Source organism: Dasypus novemcinctus, chromosome 15 (assembly GCF_030445035.2).
Source record: "Dasypus novemcinctus isolate mDasNov1 chromosome 15, mDasNov1.1.hap2, whole genome shotgun sequence".
Lineage (NCBI taxonomy): Eukaryota > Metazoa > Chordata > Mammalia > Cingulata > Dasypodidae > Dasypus > Dasypus novemcinctus.
Window position 1 is genome coordinate 44,723,595 of NC_080687.1, and position 21,710 is coordinate 44,745,304.

General features: G+C 34.2%; 1 long non-coding RNA gene across 1 annotated transcript in view; it reads left to right on the forward strand.

Moving 5' to 3' along the window:
- LOC139436490 (uncharacterized) overlaps window positions 1–20,822 on the forward strand; it is a 56,067-nt gene extending 35,245 nt beyond the window's left edge. The window contains exon 3 of the long non-coding RNA XR_011645751.1: window positions 20,640–20,822. This is a non-coding gene — a long non-coding RNA (uncharacterized lncRNA). The remainder of the gene's footprint in view (window positions 1–20,639) is intronic.
- The last annotated feature ends 888 nt before the right edge of the window (window positions 20,823–21,710 follow it).

Here is a 21,710-nt window from a genome sequence, read left to right on the forward strand (position 1 = left end):
AACTTTCTCAGAAAACAAATTACTATGAAATTTTCTTCTAAAAAATGCACAGTTGTATAGAAACCTATTTAAACTTGTTTTATTGGAAATGGAAAACCATTCTTTCTCTACTTGTTGATATTTTATACATTTCAATATGAATTATTTAGCAAAACATATAAGCCAAATTATGTGTTTTACTTAAAATCTTTGTTATATATATTTGCCTGTCAATTTTTCTTTACTTGAGAAGTTGTGAATTTATAAAACATTCTGGTATAAAATACAGAAATCCCATGCCTTACCCAATTATTAGCACCTTGCATTAGTGTGGAACATTTGTTACAATTGTCGATAGCACATTTGTAATATACTTTAAAAGTTACAGATGTTAAATAATAACAATCCAATGACTGCTCTGGCTACAGCAATTCCTTTTTTTTTTTTATGATATCCTTGGTCAGAATTAGGAAGTTCCCTTACTTTCCTCTTTCTCTAAAAATTCATTTTTGTGATCAATTTTGAATTTTATCAAATTTATTTTCTGATCTGTTGAGATTATCTTATTTTTTTCTTCTTTTTTACATTAATGTAGTAAATTATATTGTTTGATTTTCAATTATTAAATCATTTGCATTCTTAGAATAAACTTCAGTGGGTCTGGCAATATCATTACTTTTTATTCTGATGGATTCAATTTGCCACGAGCTTGGACAAGATTTTTACTTCTATATTCATGTAAGAGTTTGTCATCTAATTTTCTTCTCTCAATAGTATTTCATGTTTGGTTTGGGAGCTAAGTTGAATTCATAAAACGTGTTGGAAAATGGTTCCCTTTAGAAGGAGTGTTCTTTATGGGAAAGTTTTAAATTATGGATGCATTAAAAATAATACTGAGCTATTCCTACATTATTTTTATTTTTGGGTCAGTGTATCAGTCAGGGTTGTCCAGAGAATCAGTACTAATATGATCAAGATGTGTGTGTATAAAATGAGATTTATTATAAGGACTTTGTTAATGGAATTGTGGGGGTTGGCAAGTCTGAATTCCACAGGGCAGGCCACAGGCTGGAAATCTGGTAAGAGTGATGATGAAATCTTGAATCCAGATTCCTTAGGCTAGAAAACCAGGAAGGTGTGTAAGGCATAATCTTTGTTGGTTTTATTTTGAAGATTTATTTATTTCTCACCCCCCTCCCCCATTGCTTTGTGCTCACTGTCTGTTTTCTGTGTGTTCTTCTGTATCTGCTTGTCTCCTTTTTAGGTAACCGTGGGAACCTATCCTGGGACCTTCCAGAGTAGGAGAGAGGTGCTCAATCTCTTGCACCACCTCGCTCCCTGGTCTGCTGTGTCCCTTATTGTCTCTCCTTTGTGTCTCTTTTGTTGCATCATCTTGCTGGGCCAGATCTCCATGCAGGCCAGCACTCCTGTGCGGACAAGCATGTTGCACAGGCCAGCAGTCCATGTGGTCCAGCCCTCCACTCAGGCCAGCTTGCCTTCACCAGGAGACCCTGGGAATTGAGCCCTGGACCTCCTATATGGCAGATAGGACCCCGATTGCTTAAGTCACATCCACTTCCTGGAAGGCATAATCTTGAGGCAGAATTCTTTCTGATAAATAGAACCCTCAGTTTGAGCTCTTTAAAGACCCCCAATTGACTGAATGAGGCCCATTCATATTACCGAGGGCAGTCTTCTTTACTGAAAGTCATCTGATTATAAATGTTAATCCCATTTTCAAAATACCTCCACATGACAACTATGCCAGTGTTTGACCAAACAGTTCTAGCCAGAAAATTAAATATCAAGTCGGTTTTGTTTAGTTGTGTTGTCAAGAAATTTGTATATTTCATAGAAGTTTTCAAATATACTGGCAAAAATTTGTTTATAATATATTCTTATAATTGTCTTAATATTTGTAGGATCTGTAGTGAAGTGCTCTTTTCATTTAGGTTTTTGGTAGCAATTCCTTTCTCTTTTGTGTTGCTTAGTATTGGTAAGGGTTTATCCATTGTATTAGTCATTTCAAAGAATCGTCTTTTGTCTTTGTTGATTTTCTCTATTATATGTTTCCATTCAATCCATTGATATTTCTCTTACTATTATTTTCTTCCTTTTACTTTATTTGATTTTCATTTATTTTTCTCATTCTAATTTCTTGGAATGCGTAAATCATTGATTTCCAGTTTATATGCACTTCCAGTATATGCATTTAGTGCTATAAATTTTGTTAGAAGCACAATTCTATATGCATTCCAAAGGTTGTAATGTGTTGTATTATCATGACCATTCAACTTCAAAGTATTTTCTAATTTCCATTTTGGGTTATTTAGATGTAAGATGCTTAATTCCAAAATATTTTATTTTTCTAGTTATCATTTTATTATTGTTTGGTAATCATACTATTCAAATCCATATCATTCTGTGTGTTTTTTTTGTTCATCCTATCAGTAACGAAGAAAAATATATCAAAAATGTTAATAAGCCTTTAGATGTATCTGTAAATACAGTGTTCTGTCAATTTATGCTTCAAATATGCTTAGGTAGCATGAATAAGCAAATTAATAGTTGTGATATCTTCTTATTGAATTTACTGTTTTAATGTTAGGAAATATTCCTCTTAAAATGGATTATAAGTTTTATGTAGAAAGTCTATATTCTAAAATCACTTAACATAATTATAGATCCTCAGTTTGTTTGCAGGCCCTGGTTTCCCCACAATGTATATAATATGTGTATCACAGAGCAGAGTACATATTTGATTTTATGCAAAATATTTCTTGTATGTATTTTCCATTCTTTCTCCAACTAATAGGATTTCATTGTGCCTATGTATTCTGCTTTGATTAAATGTGAGCCAGTGTATATGCCTTAAAATATCTGGAAGAGTTGAAACCCTGAGAGATTTACTTTTATTCTAAGTTAGACTTGGATATAGAATGAAGTAGAGACTTTATGGCAAGGAAATAAGAAGCTCCAACTTTTCTCCTTGTCATTAACAGTATGCTGTGGACAAGTGGTTAACTTTATGGATAAATGTGAGACTAAAGAAAGGAGCTGAGGTTGGCAGGAAAAATAGAGTTAAGGGGAGATCACAGAATTACTGAATCAAGGATATGCTCATGAGGTCAGGAGCAAAGAGCCGACTGCAGAGACCTCAGGAATACCAGGCACAGGATTGCTCCCTTTCTCTTCGACACCTTTTTAGTTCAATACAGCAACTTCTACTTGGCACTTATCAGGTCTTAAATATTTCTAGGTGCTGAAGTATGAAGATGAATAAGACACAGTCAGAGTTCTTGAGATATTTATTATCTAAGAGAGAAAAAAATAAAGGTTTTGAAATGAAATTAACGAGAACGTGGAGTCAGACAATTGTCAGACAAAGGGAAATACTTGTGACACAACCAGGCTCATAATATAGTCAATAATAGGTGGGGAGGAGAAGAAAAGGCACAGAATAAATGGAGGGAAATAGCAGGACTTAAACTTGTTTATCAGATCTTAAAAAGGATGAAGATTTTTGCCAAATGTTTAGATTTTACATGCAAATGAGACTATTCATAAAAATTACATATTATATTTGGAGAATACCTACCATTTTTGTATAATCTTATATACAGTGTTTGCGATTTTCATCACATTATATGAGCTAAAGTCTTGTAAAGTATGTTTACTTCTTTTCCATAAATCAATAACCAAGCATCTGTGGCAGGCACTTATCAGGACTGGGTTACATGCAGATAAATTCTACGACCTTTCTTCATAGGTAATATTTTGATCAAAGAAGATGCATAGCAAGCACCCTCCTGTTATATAAGGGAAGTTAGAGCTTTTAGATTTCTAATGCTAATGGAGAAAAATTTGACTGAGCTAAACATGTTGAAAATCCAGCCTTGACAGCTATAAAACAGAAATGAATTTTGCTGCTTGAGTACCTACGTAAGTTCCCGCTTGGGGTTAAGATAGGCCTTGAAGGCGTCACCTCTTATATATCATCTGCCTTCCTCCGAGGAGCTTCCTCATATACTGGGAAAATTTATAGAGAACACTAATTCTGTATGTGTGTAAATGTCACCGTTATACCAGGAAATTAAAATAACAATGAATTTAGAAAGAAAATAATTGCATTGATAACCAGAGTTAATAATAGCACTGTTCCATTAGAAATGTAACAAAATTGGAAGTCCCAAATAGAACTTCTGGAGCAACTGTTCAGAAATTTGACTTTTCAAAACTGTCTAAGAACAGAAAACTGAAATTAGAATCATATGATGATGCATATGCCAGAAGAGAAAGTAAGTTATATAATTTTTATGGAGTTTTGTTTTCCTATGTAAGTATATACAACTCATTTTTTATGCCTAAAAATTGAGTTACTCAACCTTATGGTTAACCATTGAATTAAATATGATAATTTGTAGACCCTTTATGGAAGCTTGCAAATAATAATCTACATTAATTGAATACATAACTGCTATGTGTAAGCACTGAGGGAAATGAAAAGATGAAGAGTTGGACAGACTCTACTCTCAAGGAATTTTAATCTACTTGAAATAGAATGCTTATTGTCATGAAAAGAAGGACGAGATTCCAAGTAGTAAATTGTAGACCACCAATGAGTGATAAAATCATGCTAAGGCACCCAGAAGGCATACTATTTCCAGCTCTGAAAGTGAGAGTGCTTTTTGTGAACATTATGGAGGCAATTATATTTGAACTGTATTTTGAAGAATGAGTAAGATTGGAATAGATGTAAATCAGTGAGAAACTCTTCCACAAGAGAGTACTATTATTAGTAAACATATAGATTAGCAAGCACAATTGAATTGACTGGGTAGGCTACAGATGATGTCTCATGAAAGACAGTTATGGGAAAAACCATTAAGGGAGGTTGGCACATTATTTGTAATGAACAATGAATCCTTTGCCAAGAATGTAGATTCTATTATATCATAGAGATCATGAGTCTTTTTTATAATCAGCTGAGGAGTTGTACAGTTTAAGCAGTGCTCTAACAGTTCAAAGATTGCAGAGGGGAGTGTGGCAGTTAGAGATTATTTTTGTGAATCTCCAAAAGAGAAAGATTATGTTTGCAAACTAATCTATTTCTCTAAGTGTGATACCCTTTGATTGTATTAAATTCAGTGAAGGGTCTTTGATTAAGTTTACTTGATAAATCAATTTAAAGCTTTATATTCAACCATATCTGTAAGGCTTGACTCAGGTTGAGTCTCTGGCTCCTTGGTGGCTGATATAAATGAACACTCATTCAAGAAGACATTGGGAAGAGAGAGAGCTCTGCCAGTTTTGATCCTTGGACCCCAGGGAGAGATAAGCAATTAACCTGGTAGTATGCAGCTGAGAGAGAGGAAGCCCTGAGAGACAAGCCCCATGTCAGCCTATAGCTGAGATCAGGAAGAAGACGTGAGAGGAAGAAGGAAGCCCAGGAAGATGAGACCCAGCAATGATCAGTGACCATCTTGCTTCACCATGTGCCATTTGACTTTGGTGAGAAAGCAACCTTGACTTGGACTCTACAAGCTTTTATCCCAAATAAATACCCTTTATAAAAGTCAAGAGATTTCTAGTACTTTACATCAGCACAATTTTGACTGACTAATACAGGGAGTGATGAAGCAAACAGGTCATAAAAATGCTGTTGTAAGAGTCTAGGCACCCTATGGGAGCAAGGGATTAATTAGGTCTATTTTTATACAAATGAATGAAATTTGGTAGAGTGATTAGATATTGTAAATCTTAAGAACAATATAAAAAAGTAATGACTCCACGAATAAAAATATGCATTTCTAGAGGGCAACTGGTATAGGTGAAATAAATAAAAATTCCCACCATTTTGTGTCCTATAGGGAAAGGAATTTGGGAGCTAAATAACTGTCAATGAAAAATGTGGCTATGAAGCTTGAAGCTAAGAAGATTCTTAAGGAGAAGATAATGGATGAGAAGGTCACACAGCAAGCTAAGGTTAGGGCATGCCCACAATTGAGAGGGATGTTAATCTTATGAAGTTTCCAATAAAGGACAGGGAATGAGTTTTGAGATAATTGAAAGGAGACAGAGATTATTTGGTATCACTGGGATACAATAAAATTTAAAGAAGGAAATTTTGGTGGTTAGAGAAAGTATGACAGAGAGTTGGAAAAGAATGAGAATTTATAATCAGCCTTTCCAATGCAGATTTGAGATCTCTGGTGGATTTTAAAGTACAGATTTGAGGAAGTAAAGAATTAGGAGGTGTAAGTTTATAATTCAAACATATGTTACCAATTTTGATTTTTTTTTTCTCCACTCAATTTTTCACAACATATCCTTGGAGAATCTACAATGGATTCTAGGTTTTATGGATACAGCAGTGCACAAAACAAATACCTGCTCTCAAAGAAGTTTATATTCTAGTAGGTCTAATAGAGGAAACAGTTAATAAGCAAATATGAGTGATGATAATTTGAGGAAGAAAATATAAAGGGATTGGGGTACCTAGTGGATTTATAGTATCAAACTTTAAAGGGGATGCTTTTTCTTCACTTACCCAGCAATGTTTCATCTATAAATCGACTTATTCATGGTTACAGGCTTACTTCATTATTTTAAAAAATTAAAAATGTCATTAGAGAATTGAGTCACTCCTTGGTCTTTCTCTCCCTACAGAATTCTATAGGATTCTCTCCCCATAGAATTCTCTCCCTATAGAATTCTATAGGATTCTCCCTATAGAATCCTATACTCCTTAAAAAGTTTAAGATCCTATTAGTTTTGTTTATATATATGAGAAATAGCCCTTCTTTCTCTCCCTTCAAAAATCTAATAACAGCTTTATAGACTCTGTGGGTAGAAAAAGAATGAAACTAAGGGAATACAGTGACAGTCGTAAGGGATTTTTCTCCCTGAATATTTCTTAAGCAGATCTGGAAGATGACCGAATTATTTTATTTTAAGGTATTTGTTGCCTTAAACATGTTAAGAGTCATATCAGCACCATATGCATGTGCTGCCTACTGGTATGGCTTTGGGGTACTTTTACCTAAACTCAGTGAAATAAACAAGCACATATGAAACCTTTTCTACTAATAGATGGTTTCATATAGGAAGAATTGCAGCACATGTAAGAAATGCACAGACAGCTTTGACTTACTTTTTCAAGGTCAGGTTGTTTAACTGAATAAGAAAACCAGGCTTTAAGCAGGACTGAAATCATTGATGATGTGTTGGGGAAAAGGTCCTTTCACTACCTTGATTACCCTTGTACTGTTTTCCATAAAAATGAGAATGTCTATAAAAACCGGAAATTTCACTCTTTCCCAAACAGACAGTACTTAAAATTGCCTTATGTGTCTATTTAAATAGCAGAGGATGTGTGATGATATTCTGCCTTCATTTAAAACCACTGTTGAGATTAAATATTTTCTTACCTGAAAATTAATGTAGTAAATAGGTTTTATTACAGATAATTTGTTAAAAAATGTTGTCAATGGAATTATCAAACTTTTATCCACAAACTCTTTTTACTTTCATATTGCTCGTTATTTGCCAAGATGTGTTATAGCATAATTCACTATCCCAGCTGGCAGACCTGTTTATAAGTGTTTATTTTTTTTTATTCTCATACAGCATTGGAGCTAATTACAGCTGTTCATTCTTCTATTTCAGACATTGATGCTCTAAGTTTTCTTTGGGTTTTGCCACAGCTGTAATTTTTTTTCCTATTTTGCGTTTGATCCTCTTTCACGTACAGCCAGGAGAGGAGCATCCTATGCCACAGAGGAAAAGAGGCTTTTAGAAATAATTTTCATTTTCTGTGCAATGCCCATGGCTTTCTCTGAGTGTGTGATGTGCAATCATCAGGTTTTGATTATGCAATTGAAATGCAAAAAGGTTAAAAGCTCAGCCTTGCTGGTCTTATCAGCAGTTTGCACTCTCCCAAAAGCTCTGTTAGAACAAAATACTTAATCACTTTTGGTCAAAGAATACTATGTATTTTAAGAAAAAGATCCTTATAGATGATGCTCAGAGAGAGCTGACTTTTGAAATGTTATACTATATATTTTCACATACCAATTACATCAAGATTTTTTTCTTTTAAAACATTGTCTTATTTGAATGTGATTGAAATTTGGAAAAAGTGTCTGAATGTAATTTATCTACTTGCTCGCAAAGGCCTGGGAGGATAGATCATTACAAAACTATTTTACACAGAAGGAAATGTGGTAAAGAACTGGCTCTTCATCACTTTCCACTCCTCAAGTCTTCCATTTTGATTAAGTAGTTTTGAAGTGGAGTGTAACCTGGATTGGTGTAAAGAGAAAAACAATCGGGCCCACATCAGAGAGTATCTAAAAGTCTTTGTGCATGTGTGTGCATAAGCATAATTCTGGACTAGTCAAAACAGGATTTCAATAGACATGCAGAGTTGACAAGACTTCAACTATGTTTGACCAGTCTTGAGTAGGCTACAGCTATTAAATGAGTTGTGTTGTAGAGAATATGATGTGACATATTCTTCTCCCTCTATGACAACCTGATTCAGATATTGGTTGAGATTTTTAGATGCTGATGTACAAAAAACGTGTGGACTACATGAGACTAAAGGATAGTCTTATTCCTTTTATATTTTGAAGCTTTGATATTTACATTTAAAATGATTTTATAGCCTATTTCAGAAATAGGAGAGCAAATGCTGAATGACAGGATCATTGTTTGGCTTATATTCCTATAAGACATCCTTCACAAGCTTACATCTGAAAAGAACTTATGTCACATTTGCATTGGATAGATTAAGCACCCTAGGAAATGATAATGATCAAGTTAACTTCCTCTGAAGCATGGATATAAGTCAGTGTATTAATTTAGCAATGCTGACCTTACTACATTACATTCTACTCATGAAAATGAGATCTGTATGGGGCAATGTACTAGCACCAAAGGAGAAAATGAACTTCAGATTCCTTACAGAATCAGAGATCAAAAGATCTGTTCCATTAAACTTTAAACCAGAGAAATTCATCTGTCTGCCCCAGTACCTAGTGTCAATCAATGACTCAGCTTTAGCTGGATTATGATTAAGCCCAAATGGTCATGCAAGAGAGAATTTCAGACAACCAGTCTCCAAAGAGATTGCTATTCTAAGACCCAAGATGAAAAAGAAATATGCTTAGGTTTTAGCTGTATAACAAAGAAATCTTACTCAACTTAAAAAATATAGTAAAAGAACTGTACACTGTACTTACCATATTTACATATACATACAATCAGGGTGACTGTTCATAATGTGACACAAAAGGATAAATATTTTGCTTCATATATTTCTTTCTAAGGATTTGTTGCCTTACTCATCTCTTCATTTGCTGACTATAATTTAAACAAAGACTCCCAGTAGCTATGGGGTAAATAAAGCAAAACTGATGAGAACCTAAAATTTCATAGTATACTTGTAGCTGTTATAATTATAGCCAGTTAACTGAGGAATTGCAACTCATAGATATGTAAACAGGAACCAAGGTTTCAGTTGTGTTTTTGTTGTTGTTTTTTAGTAACCGCTTCCTGCTTGTGCCTGTTATGTCCCCCTTTCCAACTGATTAGTGGATTTCTTTGCAAGAATTAAGTCAAATCTTGTAACTCTCTTGTTATGTCAGTTCTTAGTAAATCTCATTTTATTAACAAAGCCCGGTCTCATTCATTTTTAGATATCAACATCATATCAGTTTCAAAACCTTCTCTCCATTCAGCATGGGCCTCCTCATCTGAAGTTGCAAGGCCAGAGGGTGGGGCAGTGCCTGCAAGTCTTGCAATGAAAAATGTTAATTATACCACTAGATTCTGAAGCAATACAAGTTCATTTTCTTGTTAACAATTTATGCCTATAGATGTGAATATGTAAAGTGGAAGAAATCATTTTATTTGACCATGTTCTAGAAGACTGCAAGATAATGATTATTACCTTGTTACTTTATAAATAAAATTCTGTTTCTTCAGTTTTATTAAAAAATACAGAATTTCATAACTTTATGTGTTTATAAACCAGAGGAAGGAATTGTATCTTTCTGTATTTTCTTAATATATTAATTTTATTTTAGATAGATAGATTTATTTACCTCTTTGTTAACCTCAGAAAAAGTTTTATCATAGACTTTTAAAAGTGTAGGATCAGTAAGTCAGGTTGAGATCCACATATGTATAATGACTTCATTGAGGAGTTGATCATGTGGTAAAAGTCCAAAAGTATATCTGAAGTAAGGTTTGTATTTTTTAAAAAAGTATTTTAAACTTAATATAAAGCCAATTAACTAGATTAAATCTATATATACCCTATTGGTTAGTTACAATTTGGGTTTCATTTCTCCATCAGAAGAATAATTTTATTTAGAAGGTATATTATGACTGTAATATTGTCAAGAGGAGAAATGATTCAGGACTTCTATGGTTGTGATTACATATGAAATCTTTGAAATACTTTTAAAATATTCTTCTTTAAGTAGAGTGTGAAGACAGTTTAGAGTGGTAGCTTTTGAGTATATGTATATACACATATACGCATGCACATTTTATATAATTTTACAGCAAACGAATATGATTGAATATGAGTCTTTTAGGTATGATTTAATTTATTGGAGATAATATATCAAAATTTTAAACTGAATAAATGCTTCAAAATTAAAGAAACTAAACTTGTATTATTTTTAAGTAAAACCATAAAAAATCATATGAAATTATCTGGATAACTTTTTCATTCATTTGAAGGGAGAGGAAACAGTTATTTCCTAAAAGAAAGCAGGTCAAATATGAAAGTCTTTATACTGAATAAAAAACAAAATCCATGAGAGTCAAAGAATGTTGATCAGAGTTCTGGATCATGGGTTAGACAAGGAAAAATAGATGAAGGATAACTAGAGATCATGGTGAGATTAAAGTGCCATCTGTGAATCTCCACAGTGGCTGTCATTGTGGCACCTGGGCGTGACAGGAAAATCTGCATGTGTACCTCTGTAGATGGCTTTGAGGCTTAGAGTCCTGGTGACCTCAGAGATCCAAGGACTTGGAGTGGACTTATGGATTTCCCTTTTCACTCTTTGGCTCAGCTGCTAATATAACTCATTAACAAATAGTAATCAAATAATAGTTTTCACTTGGGTGCTTACAACTAAATGACCGTCTCAACTTTATAGCCTTTACTCAAAGACAAAAAGTGTTAAATGCCAGAGTGGAAATAAAGCTCCTGTTCAGTTCCTTTTTGTATGTAAGGAATAAAATGGTGACTGATATTAATAGCTAAGCTTTTAAAAATTATTATTATTAAATAGCAGTCTTTCTGAGGAATGGAATAATTTGAAAGGAAATTTGTGTTCATTAAAGAACATTGTATCACTTTCTTCCAAACACTCTTAAGTTCTCTTCCAAATGGAAAGATGTTGCTTGGCAGCCCTGTCATCTTGATCTGATTCAGCATCCTAATTATTTTATTTTAATGGAAGGAACTCTGATAACAAATTCATAAATAAACACTTATTAAAACAGCTCACTTATCAGCACCTCTTTATAATCAGTTCAATTGGGTTATGATTTAGGCTTTAATGCCTGCAGCATGTTAATTTAGTTATCCAAGTGCCATAATCAGTAATGACTTGTGTTTGTGTTTTGACCTTCCTTCTAAAGATTTAATACCACCTTCAAAAGAGTTCACTAATAAACATACATGAGAAGTTTATTTCAGCACTGAATTACAAGACAAATCTGCAATTTTACCTAGTAGTAAGCCAGAATAGGATATTATAAAAGCAAAATATTATGTATGTATAATGACCTAGTCATATTTTTTGTGAAATAACTGTTTTAAAAAGGAGATACAGCAAATGCTACCCCTTTAATATGAAAGTTAATAAACTTTCTTAAGAACTTAGTCTGCACCAACATAAAACAAACAAAAAATGGGAACAAATAAATTAGTACACATGGGAAGGGAGTGCATTGTCCTCTGAGACAAGAATGGTTAAGGAATTTGCTTAGCCACACACAGCTTACTGGACTTCACTACTATAAACTTTCTCTGTTAATCCAGAATCCCATTTTTCTCCTATCATCTGTATCACTCTCAAAAAAATTTTTTTTACTATTTGTTTCTTAGCAACTGCTTTTACAATGACTACCATTTTCATGGCAGAGGGCTAATTTTAGTAAATTATTCAAATTATTTGATGTAAATGATTGTTATGAGGATTATTTAATAGCATCTAATTACACAACAGCTAGCACATAGCACTTATATCTTAATTTCCTTTTCCCCATCTCTAGATATGGTTCAACAAATTTTATTGAATTACTTTCAGGTCGAAGATGTTGTGGTATGAACTATGAGGAATACAAAAATGAATCAGACACTACCAAGTTTGTGGAAGCGTGGACATGAAAAAAATCTTCTAGAGGGGAGATGTGTTCTTTCTTTGTGTAACCTCAGTAGCTACCACAGTGTCTATTTCATGTTTGGTATTCAAAATACTGATTAAATTAATGATTTCAGTTTGAAATAAATAAATAATAAGTATAATAATAAATAGCCTACTATAAACTCTCTGAGAATATATTTTATTTGAATAATTAAAGTATTGAGGAGGGGGTATTTATATAGAGTCTTGAAATATTAATAAGGTATGAAAGGAGAAAAGGTTAATGAATGCTGAATTAAAGAGCATGGAAAAAGACATATACATGTGGAAGTTTCGGTGTGTTTAGTACTGTGAGTGGTTGGGTCTGATGTGTCTGAGGCTGAGTGTATGGGGAGAGACTGAGTGGGAGAAGAATCTAGAGAGGGAAATTCAAATCTGTCATTAGAAGGCCTCAAACATTACTTGAATCCCATGTCTATAGATAATGAAAGAATGGTGGGCCAGGTGCTGCTCTTTCTGAATATGATTCCTGGTTTCTCCATTAAAGCTGACTTTGTTTTACATCTTGTTTTGTCATCAATTTTACACGTATGATGCTTATCTATAAACTCTGTAGTGCCTAGAAAAATGTTTGGTCATTCAGTAAATATTTGTTTAATTAATGCCAGTATATTTAAAGAATTCTGACTTTCCTCTAAATGGAATCATTAGCTATTACAGTTTATTGAGTAGAAAAAAGGAATGATCACTATATTTCAGGAAAGCAACTTTAACAGTTGTGAGAAAACAAAATAGAATATTAAAATGGATGAATAAACATACAAGGAGTGTAAGTTTTATCTCTAAGTAAAGAGATATGAATTATATTCCTAAAATCTAAGTAATTATTCAAGATGAAAATTACTAAACAAACTAATTTACGGAATTGTTTCAATGTAGACTACACAATTTCTTTAAACATTCTATTCCAAAGAATTTGATCTATTATCTAGAAGTGCATTTAATGAGCAAAACTGTCGATTAGTACTCTATGGGGGCAGTTAAAACCATTTAAAGTCTAAGTTTTATATCCATTTTGTCTCATTGTCTCATTATTTTATAATTTTTAAAGTAGTGCATAGGCTATTTTATAACCAAGAATAAAGATGCTCAAATAGTTCAAACAATTAAACAAATAAGCAAGCAGCAACACCTCTATCTATCTATCTATCTATCTATCTATCTATCTATCTATCTATCTATGAATATATATCTAGTTAATGTAGTCAAAGTAACAGAATAGAAAACAAAGAATATTATATAAAGAGTACACGGTGGGATTGACATCATATATTAGTGGAAAGATTATTTGATAAATGGTGGGAACAATTTGTTCACTGTATGAAAAGGATAACATATCCTTAACTCATAACATTTAAAAAATCCACATTAAATACTAACATTATCAAGAAAGGGCAAACTGCATAAATACTAGGAAAAAAAGTAGGAATTGGGTTGGCAAGTCTGAATTCCATGCTGGAAATTTCTTTAAAGGTGATGTTGAAGTTTTGAGTCTGAATACCCTAGGGGAAACTGGCAGGCTGAAAATTCTGGTACGGACTGATGTTGACTTCTAGTGGCAGAAATTGTTCTGAACTCAGGGCGACTTAGTTCTTGAGTGGAAGAAGCCCATAAACACTACAGAGGATAATCTCCTTTACTTAGGGTCAACTGATTGTAGATGCAAATTCCATCTACAAAATACCTTCAAAGTTACAACTAGGACTTCGTTTGACCAAATGAATAGACATCATAATCTAGCCAAGTTGACCTAAATCTTGTCATCACATTATTATTTACCTACTTTAGCAATTTACTCTTTCGACTGCTTCCAAGAGTATACACAAAGTCTGTCATTTTTCCCCCCCAGTATTAAAAGTAACACAAAATACAACTTTCTTGATCATCCTCCTTGGTTCCTATACCTTTCTGGCATTCATTTTTACAGCAAAGCTTTTAAAACTTTTTTTTTTCTTCTGAATCTACAATTGTATGTCCTGTGACCTTGTCAATATCTCCTCAGTTGCTTAGGAGTTTAATTTGATATTTCATTTCAAATTAAACATGACACTAACTGAAAACAGGTTCTTCCCATCCCTCTAAACTGTTCTTACAGATTTTGGCATCTTCGGAAATGTCAACTCTTATATCTAGTTGATCAAGTCGAAGACTTCAGAGTCATTCATGACTTTTCTCTTTCTCCCATACCTGTCATCTAATCTATTAACCAATAATGCTGGCTCTGCCTTCAAGGATATTTCTCACTATTCTATATTGCCTGGTTCCCATTACCCTCCTCTCTATAACAGATGAGGTTCCCATTACCCTCCTGTCTATAACAGATGATTGCAATAGCCTTTTAGTTTTTATTTCCTGCACCCATGTTTGCCTTGTCTCTGAGTCTATTCTCATCTCCATAACCAAATAAATATTAAAAATTGAAATCAAGCCATATCAAACTACCAAAAGTCAAATGTATTTCTGTCTTACTCAGAGTAAAAGACAAAATCTGTACACAATCTGACACCCTTATTTTCAACTACTTTCCTACTCATTCACTTAGGGCTAGCCACCCTTACTTTTTCTTTATTCATACAATAAACTTTATTTTAAAGAAGTTTTAGATTATAGAAAAGTTACATCAAAAGTATAGGGAGGAGCAGGTGTAGCTCAGTAGTTTGAGTGCCTGCTTGGCTGGTATGAAGTCCTGAATTCAATCCCCTGTACTTCCTTAGAAAAAAATAAGTATAAGGAATTCCCATATACTTCCCCCCCCCCCCCCCCCACCGCCCCTTATTTCCTTCTAATTCCTAACACACACTGGACATGCTCTTACTTCTGGGCCTGCATTTGGCAATTTTTTCCTTCCTGAAATGCTCTTTCCAATATATCCCCATGGTTTATGCCCTCAATGATTTCCAGCTAGGCTCAAATGTCATCTCTGTGAGATAATTACATTGTCTTTAAATTTTCATCCCCTCTCCCATTCTACTTAGCACTCCCTTGCCCTTCTCTTTGAATGATACATTTTCATAGCATTTATTACCACCGAATTACTATATATATTTATTCCTTTATTGCCTTCCTCTCTCAGCAGAATGTGAGCTACAAGAGAGCTAGGTTATTTGGAGTTGTTATTCACTGCTGTGTATGCAAAATATGCAAAACCTAGAACAGTCTCCTTCTCCTGCATGTAAGAAGAACTTATTAAATGTTTGTTAAATGAATGATGTGAATGCATGTTTTGTTATCCATGACTGGGTCAAATGCTCATACCTAGATCACTGGCAAAAGTAATAGGATGGCCATGATTTATTAGGTATTCTTCCTCTGAGACTGTTTTTTTTTTAAATTATTATTTTAAAAAAATTTAAAGTAGTTTCAGATTACATAAATGTTACACAAAATATATAGGGGATTCCTATTTGATCCACTGCCCAAATACAACTTCCCCACATTAACAACAATCTTCATTAGAGTAGCACATTTTTAAAATTAATGAACACATATTGAAGAATTATGGACTATAGTTTACATTATAATTTATACTCTATCTCACACAGTTTTGTAGGTTATGACAAAATATATAATGGAATGTATTCATCATTGTAATGCCATGGAGGGCAATTTCAATGTTCTGAAAATGCCCCCATATTACAGCTATTTTTCCTCTCCCTCCCCTCAGAAACTCTGATGGCCACTGTCTTTACATCACTGATAAAATTTCTTCCATTGCCAGAATAATAATAAGTCTACTTTAGTACGTTGTTCATTCCACATTTGGGATGGTGATCCCCTCTCTGTTTCTAATTGAGAGGGGACCTAAGTCCCATGAAGCAATAGATGGAATTAACTTGCTTGCAGTTGCAGATACTCTCTGTTCCCTGAGATTGGGGCTGCCCATCATCATCTCCTTTTTAGTTGTCCTGAGTGAATACATTGGACAGATGAGTAGATACTGCAGCTCTGCTGAGATATTGGACTCAACTGCCATATGAATGGATCAAAGATTTAAGTCTCTGGGACATATATTTAACAAGTATAGTGCTAATTATAGGTTCAAATAAAAGGGAGCAGAAGAGCCATATGTAGGGAAACTACAAATGATCCTAAGTCTGTTACACTGGGGAGCATAAATTCCAATGTAAGGCCCACTGACAGGGTGCCAAATTCCTGAGCTTGTCAGTCCTTCTTATAGTGTCTGGATGTCTCCAGAGCCTCAGGAGTCCTGCTGTTTGCAGCACTGTTTAGTATGGCAGTCAATGAGATCCTGCTGAGACAAGCATAATTGTAACCTCTGGAATGACCTCCTGACTCACTTTGAAATATCTTAGTCATAAAAGCTCATTTATATTCAACATTTCCCCCTTATTGTTAAGGTCTTTTAATGGATGTGTTGCTAGTTGGTGCTTGGTAATAATCCTTTGGTGCCAGGGAGGCTCATCCCTGGGAGTCATGTTCCATGACGGGAAGGCGGGGAAATAATGCACTTATATGCAGAGTTTGGGTAAAGAGAGGCCACATTTGTGCAACAAGAAGGCTTTCAGGAGGTAACTTTTAGCAATACATAATACTAGGCAAAGTTTCAGTTTCATTAGAAAAGGTTCATAAGTGCAACCATCAATATCAAGAGTCTGGCGTAATGGTTTGTCCACCTTCACTAAGCACTGCCCTTGTACTCAGGAGATTCTTGCCATTCTATTAGAGAATGTAGCAGGACTCCCCAGGATGGGAATTCATTATTTTTTTGGTTATTGTGTGGCTTGCCACCCACTGAGACAATGCCCCAAGAACACTTGAACATATTCATATTTTTTAGAGGCATGTTCTTGGTACACCACTTTCCATATGTCCCCCCATCACTGACACCCAACACTAGTGATCCTCTCCTGCCATAGTTATGACCATTCTGTGATCCAAAACCTCTCCAAAAATGAAGTCCTCAAAATAAACAAATAAAATTAATAAGAAAATCAAATAATATTTTAAGAATAACAAATAAAATACAGAAACACTGAAAAAATGTTTGAAATAATATAGAAATTTTTTGGGCATTGCCTCACAGTAATTGAGATCTGTTTTTTTTTTTTTCCTGGTATATACATTAACAAGTTCTTCCACATATTTCCCGTGTCATATTTTTTCCATTTTATCTTCAAAGAAGTTTTATGTTACAGAAAAGTCACATAGAAAATATAGGGGATTCCCATATACCCCATGCCTTCCCCCTTTTCCACTCTCCGCTATTAATAACATTTCACAAGTGGATGGTACATTTGTTACAGTTGATGTATAAATACTGAAGCATTACTACTAACCATGGTCCATGGTTTACATTATGGCTTACATTTCGGACCATACACTTTTATATGTTTTGACAAAATTTAAAATGGTCTGTATCCATTACTGCAAGATCATGCAGAACAATTCTAATGCCCTAAAAATGTCCTATGTTAAAACTATTCTATTCTTCCCTCTTCCTCCCCTCAGAACCTAAGGTAACCACTGAGTTTCATTTTTTGAAGAATAAGATTCCTAATTACTTGCAATAATATTGAGGGTTTGACATATTGGTCTATTTTCTTTTATCAGATCCTGCCTGTGTTCTGGAGGGATTCTTGTCCTTCTAATTGAGAACATAGGAGCACTCCCCAGGATGGGAGTTTAATATTTTCCTGATTATTGTGTGGGTCTCCACCTACTGAGATAACCCACTATGACAAGGTAACATGTACAAATTCCACAGAAGCCTGCCTCAGGTGTGCACTATCCCATATATGCCCCTACAACTATGCCCTATACCAATAACCTTCCCCTGCTGAAAGAACTTTCCCAGCATTGTAGTTTTAACCATAGACCTGCAAATCCCCAGTTTACCTGCTCCTTCCTCTAACCCTCCTCCCAGTTCCATGGGTAGTCCAACCCTCCCCCACCTGACTCCCTCTCACAGATCAGCGCAGCCAATCCCAATCTTATCACTGCACCACACTCACACCCATCCACACCCATTTCCATCTTATAGATTTTGCCCATATAGGTATTGACTCACCACCCTCTACTGTCTATCTCCTGTAAACCTGTCTTCCAAACTCTAGTTCTGTAAATCTGTTTCATTTTCTTCAGTCTTACAAGTGAGGTCATATAATATTTGTGGGACTCAGTTTTAAGGCACCTAAAGAAAGTTGACATCTTGTTGGCAAAAAAGTGGAGTCCATGTGGTAGGCAAACAGCAGCAAATGTCACCCAGAGAAGAAAGGCTGAGGGTGGGTGTTGGAAGTGTTTAAATCTGTTTATAATTAAAAAAATTTTTTAAACATTACAAAACTTTTTTTCTGTATGTAAAAAAAATTCTGTTTTTTTTTCTTGCAATTTTCTCTATTTTTTCCTATTTTAGATTCTTAGAAAGCACTACACATTTTTGAAATATCAAGAATTCTAATTACAATTCTTGGAGTCTTATTTATCAATATCCTTATAGCACTTTGGTTGACTGGGTTTTCATGTGTTTTTTGTTTGTTTTCCTCAGGTTTCTTTCTTTTCTGTTGTATGCTGATAATGCAGACAGAGTTTATCTGAACTTGTATACTTTCAAGTCAATTTTGAGTAATTAGAATGAGGATCAGAAATAAAAGGAGAGAAGGCAGAACAAGAATACAAAAAAATGCAAGAATTTTTTGGTATCTGACTCATTACAAAGATATTTTTAAAAATCTATTTTAAATCTTTTTTTAGTTTACTTAAAACCCCAAATGGAAAGATAAGATGAGTAATGAATGATGAATATGCATGTGTATACAAGATCTAAAATTCTAGATCAAATGTTTTAGACACCAGTTTTGCTGTGACAATCTATAGCACATGTTAGTTATGTAGGAGATTTTATTTTAATATATGTAGGAAGTTTCTTATAAATATACGTAAGTATATATATATACACACAAATACAAAAGGAATGGAAAATTATCATATCAAAAGTGAGGGAAAATAGGAATTTTATTATAATTATATTAGAAACATCCACAAAAAGGCTTCTACTCTGGATCAAATGCTATCTACATAGGTGCTGAATTAGAAGATATATACAGATCATTTCCTTACTTTTCAGATTTTAGAAAATAAAACAATACCCTGCATCCCATAAGATAAGATAAAACTAAAGTAAAAAAAAAAAAAATAACCCTCATACATTTCTGCATTCAAGAGATGTTGAATAGCAGTACCTTGATTTATGCAAATATCAATATGTTTTATAGTTTGAACTTAATCTGAACATTGTTCTTTTTGTCAAATGCTCTAATGGGGTAACCTCCATACCAGAAACTTTTACTTCAAAAAGGTTGTGTGTCATGAAGAGACAGATCACAAAATTTCCAAGTCAAGGGGAAAGAGGCACCAAACAGAGATTGATTACCACATTCCTGGGTAGTAAGAGCTAGTGGAAAACATTATCTACACAGCAAATAGGAAGCAATTAACATGTATTTTCACATGTACATGATAATGAGGTTTGAATTGTTAGTAACTCAAGATAAAGGTGCCAGTTATTCTTTATAATTAGTTACAAATGCCTTGATTTAAGGTTGGCATGGAGTGGGAAAGTCATTTGAAAAAATATGAGGTGCCTGCATAAAACAAAATCAGAATTACAAAGGGAGAAGTTGAGACCTAATCCTATTCATACATACAAACATAACAAATACATTGATAAGAAAATGTGGAAAGTTATTTTTAAAATTCATATATTTATATATATTTTGGGAACAGACTTCATATGTACACAAACACAGTTGGACAAAAAATAAAATACATTCCTTGGGGTTTAAAATGATAGTAGATGGTGATAAAGGAATTTTAATAGATACTCTGTCTTAGGAAATAATTTTTCTTCCTAATGTGAATATAGACAGTATGTCTATGTAAGTGTGGATAGGAGTGTATGTGTGTGCACGAGTGTATGGATTTGTGTCTGCTTGTATCTATATGTATATGCATGTCTATGTGTTTATGTAGGTATTTATGTGTATGAGTGTGTGTGTGCATGCATGTATGTATGCCCATGTATGTGTGTAGGGGTGTAAGCATGTGTTGTGTAGGTATATGTACATGCATGTCTGTGAGAATGTTGTGTGTGTTCATCTCTGTGTATGTGTGTGTAGGTATGCCTGTGTGCGTGTATATGTTTGTGTATGTGAGTGTGTTTATAAGTTTTCTATCTTTTACCCCCAGGAGACTGGAAGACTACAGAAGAATGATGCTTATATTCATCTGGAATTGAAAGGCTAATCTCACAGGGGACCTGTCTTACAGTGCTCAATTCCACTCTCTCTTACTAGGCAGCACCTGGTTTTGTACTGCTGGATTCCTCAATGTGTTGTTCTAGGCACATTAACATAGACTTTGGGAAATGTACTGGCATGGATTATTTGTCCTTTGTATATTTCCTGGAGAAATGAGTCCAATACCTGACACGAATGTAGTACTTAGAGAACTTGAGAGATTTGCAAAATGAGAGAATGGAAAAGAACCAATCTTTTTGAGACAAGAGAAAGTGAGAAGAAAGGCAAATATTGAGACAGGGAAGTAAGAAAAAGAACAGGGAAGAAAGAAAAAGAAATATTGAGACAGGGAAGTAAGAAAAAGAATTATGATCATAATTCCTTCTTGCTCCAGTCTTAACTAAATCTTATTACATTCAAAATAACATTGTTTTATTGGGGTAGTAATAGAAGTATAAGCCAGCTGTGGAAGATTGAATAAATCAATTTCTGTGGGTGTGAACCCATTGCAAATAGGGCTTTTTTGAAAACATTATATTTAGTCAAGTTGTCGCCAATTGAATCAGAATGATTCTTATTCCCATTACTGGAGACTTTATAGGGAAGGCCACATCGTGAAAACCAAAGGAGAAGCAAGAAGCCAGAAGTCAATGGAGCCTGCAGGAGAAAGGAGAAGACACATTGCCATGTGCATTACCATGGGCCATTAAAGACAAGGATGAAGTATCACCAGCAGCCAGTCTCAGAACCCTACAGTCTTCAGAGAGAAAGGATTACCTTTCTGATGCCACCATTTTGGACTTCTTCTAGCCTCGAAACTGTGAGTCACTAAATTCCCATTATTACAACCAACTCATTTTATGGTATTTGTTTTAGCAGCCAGGAAACTAAGACACCAGCATTCTTATCTGTCTTTGCAGAGCCCAGTGTAGTTGCATTGTATTTAAGGAGAAAAGAGACATTAGAATTCCAGGCAATGGTCCACAGTGAGGCCAGCAGAGACCCAGGGCAGAGCTGAGAG